Source organism: Triticum urartu, chromosome 7, assembly GCF_003073215.2.
Source record: "Triticum urartu cultivar G1812 chromosome 7, Tu2.1, whole genome shotgun sequence".
Classification (NCBI taxonomy): Eukaryota; Viridiplantae; Streptophyta; class Magnoliopsida; order Poales; family Poaceae; genus Triticum; species Triticum urartu.
Genome location: NC_053028.1, coordinates 647,657,413 through 647,667,761, shown reverse-complemented (window position 1 = coordinate 647,667,761; position 10,349 = coordinate 647,657,413).

Sequence of the window (10,349 nt, the reverse complement as noted above, 5' to 3'; positions counted from 1 at the left end):
TTGAGATAATTGTCAGATCTGCTACTCCATTTGCATATTTGTCATTTTTGCCATGATTATTGTGTGCATGTTATGCCCATGAGCTCTACATATGTTTTTTAAGGGTTTTTTCCATCTTTCTAGAGGTGCAACCCATGTATTTTTGTGATGTGTGTGGTGACTAGCACAAGCTTGCCAAGTGAGGCACTTGGTAATTCTGTTTTTAGGGACTTAGCATTTCCACTAAGTCCTTGAGCTGTTTATCTCATGTTGTCATATGTTCATGTTGTTTCCTAGTGATCCGTGCCTCTTTTGAGGATGATCCGTATGGATGTTTTGTTAATCTTGTAGTGCTCTATCCATCCATGTCTTTGTTTGCAATTATGGAGCACCCTAGCTTGAGTCAATCGAGCTCTACTTTTGCTACTTTGTGAATCTGGGCAGATTGTCAACTTGTTTGCAATTTTGCCGATGATGTTGTAGTTGATCCGTGCATGCTATGTATTTGTTCTTGCCATGTCTAGCTTGCATTTTGTGTGTTCTAGATGGATGCATGCTTAGTTTGTCATGACTTGCTCCGGAGTGAGTGCATCGAGCTCGTAAACATGCCTACTTGATATCTGTTTCAGCATGCTCCAGTTTTCACTAAGTCTGAGAACTGATTATGTTTTTCGCCATGTTCACATGCTTGCAATTGTATTTTATGATCCCTTTTGGCTCTAGGTCACTAAGGGACTTTTGTTAAGCTCTTTGAGTAGCTCCATGCCATGCTTTACTTTGCCATGTTCAGGTCCTGTAGCATGTAGCTTTGTTTCTCCGAAGAGTGCTACCTGATCTGAAATTCCAGACAAGTGTTAATTTCACTATGTCTGAAATCTGTTTGCCATATGCATTTTTGCCATGCTTGTTTGAACCTGTTAATGGATGAATTGGCCGTAGCTCAGTGCTAGACTTTTGTTAAGCATCTTGAGTGCATCCCTGACATGTATTTTGTTGTCATGTTTGGATGCTGTAGCATGTTCATCTCATTGCATTTAGATGGCTACTTGTTGTAAATCGCAGACCGGTGTCATATTTGACTTGCTTGCCATTTCCAAACTGTAACTCTGATTCCGGCGTTCTTTATATCGTTTTCAAGCGATTTCATCTCATCTTTCCAGTGGCACACTTGTATTTCCAAGTTGAGGCCAGGTTCATGCATTTCTTGTCACATCTTGCATATGCATCCCGCATCGCATCCTGCATAGCATACCATCCTTGCATCATATTGTTTGATCCTTGCACGTGGTTGATTGTGTCCTTATTGCTTGTTTGTCTTGTTTGGGTAGAGCCGGGAGACGAGTTCGCTAACGAGGAGCCCGTTGAGTTTGCTTTCGAGGATCCAGTCAACTCTGACAACTTTGCAGGCAAGATGACCATACCCTCGAAATCACTTCTATCTTTGCTATGCTAGATTGCTCGCTCTTTTGCTATGCCAATGCTACGATGCCTACCACTTGCTTTCAAGCCTCCCAAATTGCCATGTCAAACCTCTAACCCACCATGTCCTAGCAAACCGTTGATTGGCTATGTTACCACTTTGCTCAGCCCCTCTTATAGCGTTGCTAGTTGCAGGTAAAGATTGGAGGCCGTTCCTTGTTGGAACATTTATTTACTTGTTGGGATATCATTATATTATCTTTTTATCTTAATGCATCTATACACTTGGTAAAGGGTGGAAGGCTCGGCCTCTCGCCTAGTGTTTTGTTCCACTCTTGCCGCCCTAGTTTTCCGTCATATCGGTGTTATGTTCTCGGATTTTGCGTTCCTTACGCGGTTGGTGATGAGGCCATGTACCTAGGGTAGGGGCACGGACCTGTCCAAGGAGCCCTACCCTAGGACATGCCTAGGAGAAGTCACCTTTCAATCGACTTGAAGGTATCCCACTCGACAGATTCAAGACACTCGACCAGAAAGCTATCACTCGACCATGAAGCCAGCCACTCGACCGCAAGGAGACCTATAGTCACTCCGCAGTCAAACAGTCAGCTGTTAAGTAGTCTTTATGGTCATTATAGCACTTTATTAGGGGCGTCACCAGTAACGCCCAACCTTAAATGTACCTTAAACCCTGCATTACTGAGGGCAGGAGGGGGCCGGCGAACTCTATATAAGCCACCCCCCTCCTCAGTATGAAGGGTTCACACCCCTGTTATTCACACGCCAGTAATCCAGTCGACCGCCTCCGGGCACCGAGACGTAGGGCTGTTACTTCGTCCGCGAAGGGCCTGAACTCGTACATCTTGGTGTGTTTACAACTTCCCAATAGCTGAGATCTAGCCTCTCCATACATACCCCCCTACATCACTGTCAGAGTTAGAACCACGACAGTTGGCGCCCACTATGGGGCACAGGGGCCAGCTGAGGAAGGGGAGGCGAGCGGAGGTGAGAGCGGGGACGATCAAGGCGAGTGGGAGTCCGACGGTGAAGGAGAGGGAGGCGACGATGTCGACTCCAGCGAAGAGGAGGAGGAGGAGGTTGAACCCCCCCGCAAGGAGGGGCGATCCAAGCTCACACACGATCCAGCACGGGAGCGTGGTAGTGCGACTGCTCCTGTTGGACAGTCGTAGAAACGCCCTCGGACCTCTTCTCCTACGTCGACTGGAAAGGCTCCCAAGCACCCGCGCCTGATTGGAGAAGTTGCGATTTTTCCGATCCCTTTGATCATGGTTTCGTGTGGAGTTTTAGTGGAGGGCCGCGAGATCCGCCTCGGCGCGCTCACGTTCATCGCCGACGACTCCGCCTGGCTTCAGGAGGCGCCACTCGACATCGACGCGCTCCCCGTCCGTGGTGCGACGCATTTCCGCGCATGCGTTCGTGGCATCCTCCTGCGGCAGCCGTCGGCCCAGTATCGGTCGGCCCCCTATTGTCTCCCCACTCTGTCTCCCACCGGCGCAAGCGCTCTGGTCGGTCGAGACTTCAGAGGTGGGTGAGGCATGCCGTGGCTCGCCAGTCGGCCGCCCCGCAAGTCGCGGCAATCGATCCCGACGAATCCCTCTGCGGCCTGTTTGACCTGTCGACTGGCTCCGCGGAGACTGCATCCGAGTGCGACAGCAGCGACCCAGCGGCTAAGATCCTGGCGGTCGATGGAACGCACGGTCCTCCCGGTTTCCCTCGCGCTGATGGAGGCGCGGGTGGGGGCGACCCGTCGCATCCCCACGATGAGTATCTCCCCGAACCTCACACGTCATTATAGCGAGAGGAGCTTCGCCGCCGGAACACGGACGCACTCCACACTCCTATCGTTGGAGAGACCCCCGAGGCCCGGGCCTTGGAGGACGCGCGCTTGGCTAACTTGGCCGAGCGCACTCGACTGGAGAATCTCCAGCGAGCACTCGACGAGCAAGCGTGTCAGCGGGCTCCCGAGTCTAGTCGATGTCAGCTCTTCCCGCCGACGCAGGTATACCGAACCCCAGTTCAGAATTTGGCCGCCGCGGCCCGTATAGCAGAATCGATTCAGCCCTCCCAGTCGGAGGCTGGCAGGGGCTTGTTGCAGATCAGAGTGTTGCTCCGGGCGGCGGGAAACCAGAATTCCGCTGTTTCTTAGTCATGGAATAGAATCCACAGTCGATCCATTGCAACAGATACAGTCCAGTCGGCTCACAGCCCGCGGTCGCCCCCGAGGCGTGAGGGACGTGGCGACCGGCATGATCAGTACAGAAGGAATGAGCAGTATGATCACCGATCCGATCGTGATGATCGACGTCGAGTGCCAACCCCTCCCCCGAGGAGTGGGTCATATGCGCCTCGACATTGAGATGACAGGCGCCCTCATAGCATTGGGCAGAGGATTCCCGTCGACCCCAGGGACCCAGGCTTTGACGCGAGATCTGTCCTTGTTCAAGGCTTGGTTGACAGGAACAGGGCTCATCGGGAAGGCCAGAACAGAGATGCGCCCACCAGTAGCAGAATACGTGTTTCAGGGCCAGAGTGTTTCAGTCGAGCCATCAGGGCCGCGGTGATTCCTCCCAACTTTCGGTTGGCGACTGGAGTCAGCAAGTTCACTGGTGAGTCTAAGGCTGACACTTGGCTCGAAGATTACCAAGTGGCTGTACAGATTGGCGGTGGCAATGATGAGGTGGCTATGAAGCATTTGCCTCTCCTGTTAGAGGGCTCGGCCAGAGCGTGGCTGAATCAGTTAGCACCCAGCAGCATCTACACTTGGGAGGATCTCTCTCGAGTGTTTGTCACAACCTTTGAGGGAACATGCAAGCGACCCGCAGGCCTTACAGAATTGCGGTCTTGCATGCAGAAGCCGAGTGAAACTCTAAGGGATTACATCCAGAGGTGGATCACTTTGCATCACACAGTTGAGAACGTACCGGATCACCAAGCAGTTTGTGCCTTTAAAGAAGGCGTCAAGAACAGAGAGTTGAACCTGAAGTTCGGTCGGACCGGAGAAATGTCCCTGAATCAGATGATGGAAATTGCCACCAAATACGCTAACGGAGAAGATGAAGATCGACTCCAGAGTGGCAAGCAGAAAGCAGTCGCCCAGGAAACCGAAGGCAATTCCAGTCGGAAGCAGAAGCGGAAGGCCGAGCCGGCCGCCCCTGGGGAGGCCCTGCCCGCAACCCAGGGAAATTTCAAGGGAAAACCCAAAGGCCCCTGGAAGCCCAAGAAAGTCAAGGATCAAGATGGAAATGATGTTTTGGATCTACCATGTCACATCCACACCAAGAAAGATGAGGAGGGTAATTTTATTTACCCAAAGCATACCACTCGACAGTGTCAGCTCCTGATCCAGCAGTTTCGGGGCAAACAGTCCAAAGATAAGGAAAAAGAGTCGGACAGAGTTGAGGACAAGGAAGACAGTGACGATGGATACCCCCAAATCAATTCCACCCTGATGATTTTTGCTGATGTCGAAAACAAAAGTCGACTGAAAGTCATTAACCGTGAGGTGAATATGGTTGCTCCGGCGATACCCAGTTATCTGAAGTGGTCTCAGACTGCCATCACATTCGACCAGTCCGATCACCCTACACACATTGCCACCCCTTGGAGGCAAGCTTTGGTGGTCGACCTAGTTGTCGAAGGCACTCGACTGACCAAAGTCCTGATGGATGGTGGCAGTGGCCTGAACATATTGTATGCTGAAACATTGAAAGGGATGGGCATTCCGATGTCCAGGCTCAGTGCCAGCAACATGAGCTTCCATGGAGTCATTCCTGGAAAGAAAGCCGAGTCACTCGGCCAGATTGCTCTCGACGTGGTTTTCGGTGATTCAAAGAATTACCGCAGGGAAAAGTTGACATTTGAGGTTGTGGACTTCCAAAGTGCTTATCATGCTATTCTGGGCCGGCCAGCTTATGCACACTTCATGGCTCGACCATGCTACGTGTATCTCAAGTTGAAGATGCCCGGCCCCAGAGGTGTGATCACCATTACCGGCAATCGGAGGAAAGCAGAAGAGTGTTTTCAGAAACGATCGAAGATTGCTGACGCTCAGATGGCAGTTGTTGAGCTACAAGAGTACCAGAAGACTGCTGATCCGAGTGAATTGCTACGAGCCAAGAAGCCTGCTTCAGAATCTGCTTTTCAGTCGTCCGGTGAAACTAAGCTAGTGCACATTCACCCGACCGACCCCGACGCTGCTCCGACTCACATCTCGACGACGCTCGACTCCAAATAGGAAGAAGCGCTCATCCAGTTCCTCCGTGAGAACTGGGACGTCTTCGCATGGAAGCCTTCTGACATGCCTGGAGTTCCCAGGGGGCTGGCTGAGCACCGTCTACGAGTCGACCCGAAGTTCAAGCCTGTGAAAGAACATCTTCGACGGTCCGCCGTCCAGAAGAGGAAAGCTATTGGCGAGGAGGTGGCTCGGCTCTTAGCAGCGGAGTTCATCCGAGAGATTTACCACTCCGAGTGGCTCGCCAATGTTGTCATGGTCCCCAAAAAGGACAAGTCACTTCGCATGTGCATTGACTTGAAACACATCAATCGGGCCTGCCCGAAAGATCATTTCGCTCTCCCCCGCATCGACCAGGTAGTGGACTCGACCGCGGGGTGTGAGCATTTGTCTTTTCTAGATGCTTATTCAGGGTACCATCAGATCCGTCTGTATGGACCCGATGAGATCAAAACGGCTTTCATCACCCCATTTGGGTGCTTCTGTTATGTCACCATGCCCTTCGGCCTCAAGAATGCTGGAGCCACGTTCATGAGGATGATTCAGAAGTGTTTACTCACTCAGATCAGTCGAAACGTATAAGCATACATGGATGATATTGTGGTTAAGTCACAGAAAGGTTCCGACCTACTGACTGACCTTGCCGAAACCTTTGCTAACCTCAGGGGATACGATATCAAGCTCAATCCATCAAAATGCACATTCGGAGTTCCAGGTGGAAAGCTACACGGTTTTCTCGTTTCCGAACGAGGAATCGACGCCAATCCCGAGAAAGTTGGCACCATACTCCAGATGAAGCGCCCTGTGCGTGTACACGATGTCCAGAAACTTACAGGTTGCTTGGCCGCTCTAAGTCGATTCATTTCTCGTCTCGGTGAAAAGGCGTTGCCTCTTTACCGACTGATGAAGAAGTCTGACAAGTTCGAGTGGACTCCAGAAGCTGACACAGCGTTTGCAGAGCTCAAAGCTCTGCTCTCCACCCAGCCGGTGCTTGCTGCCCCAATCAGTAAAGAGCCTCTGCTGCTGTACATTGCGGCCACGGGACTAGTTGTCAGTACAGTACTCACGGTCGAGCGGGAAGAAGAAGGAAAGGCCTTCAGAGTTCAACGCCCAGTATATTATGTGTCTGAAGTTTTGACCCCTTCGAAGCAAAGATATCCCCATTACCAGAAGCTTGTATATGGGATCTACATGACCACGCAGAAGGTTGCACACTACTTCTCTGACCATTCCATTACAGTCGTCAGCGACGCTCCACTGTCAGAGATCTTGCACAACAGAGATGCAACTGGTCGAGTGGCTAAGTGTGCGATTGAACTCCTCCCCCTAGATATCAAGTTTGAAGCAAAGAAGGCTATCAAGTCCCAAGCAATTGCAGATTTCGTCGCCGAGTGGATTGAACAGCAGCTTCCGACTCAAGTTCACTCGGAGCACTGGACCATGTTCTTCGATGGATCTAAGATGCTGAATGGTTCCGGCTCTGGGGTAGTATTGGTCTCCCCCCGAGGAGATAAGCTCAGATATGTTCTCCAGATCCACTTCGATTCCTCCAATAATGAAGCAGAATATGAAGCACTCTTATATGGGTTGCGCATGGCCATTTCACTCGGCGTCCGGCGCCTCATGGTCTACGGCGACTCAGATTTGGTGGTTAATCAGGTGATGAAGGAGTGGGACGTCAGAAGCCTAGCTATGACTGGCTACTGCAACGCAGTAAGAAAGCTAGAAAAGAAATTCGAGAGGTTAGAGCTTCATCACATCCCCCGACTGAAAAATCAAGCAGCTGATGATTTGGCAAAGATAGGCTCCAAGAGAGAAGCCATTCCCAGCAATGTGTTTTTGGAGCACATCCGCTCACCGTCAGTCCAGGAGGATCCTTTCATAGAAGAAGCCCCACAACCGAAAAGTGCCACAGATCCAACTGAAGTCGAAGTTCCTGCTGTGGTCGACCTAATCATGGAAGTCTTGGCAATCACTCCCGACTGGACGATACCGTACATCGCGTATATCCTAAGGAAAGAACTGCCGGAGGACGAGGAAGAGGCTCGACAGATCGTCCGCCGATCCAAGGCCTTCACAGTCATAAAGGGACAGTTGTATAGGGAAAGCGCGACTAGAATCGGTCAGAAATGCATAACACCAGAAGAGGGTCAGATGATCCTTAATGATATCCACTCGGGGACCTGTGGTCACCATGCGTCCTCTCAGACCATTGTGGCTAAAGCATACCGAGCAGGATTTTAGTGGCCAAGAGCAAATGAGATGGCAAAAGAGATAGTCGACAAGTGTGGAGGGTGCCAGTTCTACTCCAACATGTCACACAAGCCTGCATCAGCCCTGAAGACCATTCCACTCGTCTGGCCCTTTGCTGTCTAGGGACTAGATATGGTTGGCCCACTGAGAACAGGCAAAAGTGGTTTCACTCATGTGCTTGTGGCAGTCGACAAGTTTACCAAATGGATTGAAGCTAAGCCTATCAAGAATCTTGATGCTTGCACTGCTATCAGTTTCGTCAGAGGGCTAACATTCAGATATGGAGTCCCGCATAGCATCATCACTGACAATGGGTCAAACTTCAATTCGGACAAGTTCAGAGCTTTTTGCGCCTCTCAAGGCACTCGAGTCGACTACGCATCGGTCGCCCATCCCCAGTCGAATGGACAAGCTGAAAGAGCAAATGGTCTGATTCTCAAAGGATTGAAGCCTCGATTGATGCGTGATCTCCAGCACGCAACAGGCGCTTGGGTCGACGAACTTCCGTCGGTTTTGTGGGGGCTGAGGACCACCCCGAACCGATCGACCGGAAGAACGCCATTTTTTCTGGTTTATGGAGCCGCAGCCGTCCTGCCGAGTGATCTACTTCACAACGCCCCCAGAGTCGAGCTTTATAACAAAGATGAAGCAGAGCAAGACCGGCAAGACGCAGTCGACCTCCTAGAGGAGGAGAGGGAAATGGCTATGATCAGATCGACCATCTATTAGCAAGACTTGCGTCGATTCCATGCCAGAAATGTGAAGAGCCGAGCCTTCCAGGAAGGAGATTTGGTCCTCCGAGTGGATCAACAGAAACCACACAAACTTGCTCCTACTTGGGAAGGTCCCTTCATCGTCACCAGAGTCCTCCATAGTGGAGCATATCACCTCTACAGTCTTGATCGCCAGATCGACGAGCCACGATCTTGGAATGCGGAACTACTCCGCCCCTTTTACACTTGAGTTCTCCCTTGGACGGGATGTAATAAGAAAAAAAATTCCCGCGGTTCATTTTTATCAAAGACAAGAGTGTTCCAATAATTGCTGTCACTTTTGTTTGCGTGAGAAATCCCTCAGTGGGTGACTTAGCTGTGAATCCGTTTCGCCTAAGTTTGAAAAATCCTACCGAGTGGAGAGCCAGACTCCCACTCGGGGGCTTAGCTGCAGCCCAGTGCTTGCCTAAGTGTTTAAAATCCTACCGAGTGGAGAGCAAACCTCCCACTCGGGGGCTTAGCTGCAGTCCAGCACTCGCCTAAGTTCTTCCGCTAAGAGACTTAGCTACAGTCGGACACTCGCCTAAGTTTGAAAAAATCCTACCGAGTGGAGAGAGATCCTCCCACTCGGGGGCTTAGCTGCAGTCCAGCACTCGCCTAAGTTCTCTCACTTAGAGACTTAGCTGCAGTCCGGCACTCGCCTAAGTTTGAAAAAATCCTACCGAGTGGAGAGCGATCCTCCCACTCGGGGGCTTAGCTGCAGTCCAGCACTCGCCTAAGTTCTCTCACTTAGAGACTTAGCTGCAGTCCGGCACTCGCCTGAGTTTGAAAAAATCCTACCGAGTGGAGAGAGATCCTCCCACTCGGGGGCTTAGCTGTAGTCCAGCACTCGCCTAAGTTCTCTCACTTGGAGACTTAGCTGCAGTCCGGCACTCGCCTAAGTTTGAAAAAATCCTACCGAGTGGAGAGCGATCCTCCCACTCGGGGGCTTAGCTGTAGTCCAGCACTCGCCTAAGTTCTCTCACTTGGAGACTTAGCTGCAGTCCGGCACTCGCCTAAGTTTGAAAAAATCCTACCGAGTGGAGAGCGATCCTCCCACTCGGGGGCTTAGCTGCAGTCCAGCACTCGCCTAAGTTCTCTCACTTAGAGACTTAGCTGCAGTCCGACACTCGCCTAAGTTTGAAAAAATCCTACCGAGTGGAGAGCGATCCTCCCACTCGGGGCCTTAGCTGCAGTCCAGCACTCGCCTAAGTTCTCTCACTTAGAGACTTAGCTGCAGTCAGGCACTCGCCTAAGTTTGAAAAAATCCTACCGAGTGGAGAGCAATCCTCCCACTCGGGGGCTTAACTGCAGTCCAAAACTCGCCTAAGTTCTCTCGCTTAGAGACTTAGCTGCAGTCAGGCACTCGCCTAAGTTTGAAAAAATCCTACTTAGTGGAGAGCAAACCTCCCACTCGGGGGCTTAGCTGCAGCCCAGCGCTCGCCTAAGTGTTTAAAAATCCTACCGAGTGCGAGCAAACCTCCCACTCGGGGGCTTAGCTGCAGACCAGCGCTTGCCTAAGTACAGGACACAACCCAATCCGCAAGGACGACGAGGTGCAAATCGACTGCTACCTTCTCCTTCGGAGCTGCACCACAAATACAAAAGTTATTTCAAGTGAAGATCGAGTTCCACTCGACGGATCATCCATGAAGATATTCAATGATAAATCCAATTTAGATAAGACCTAAAGG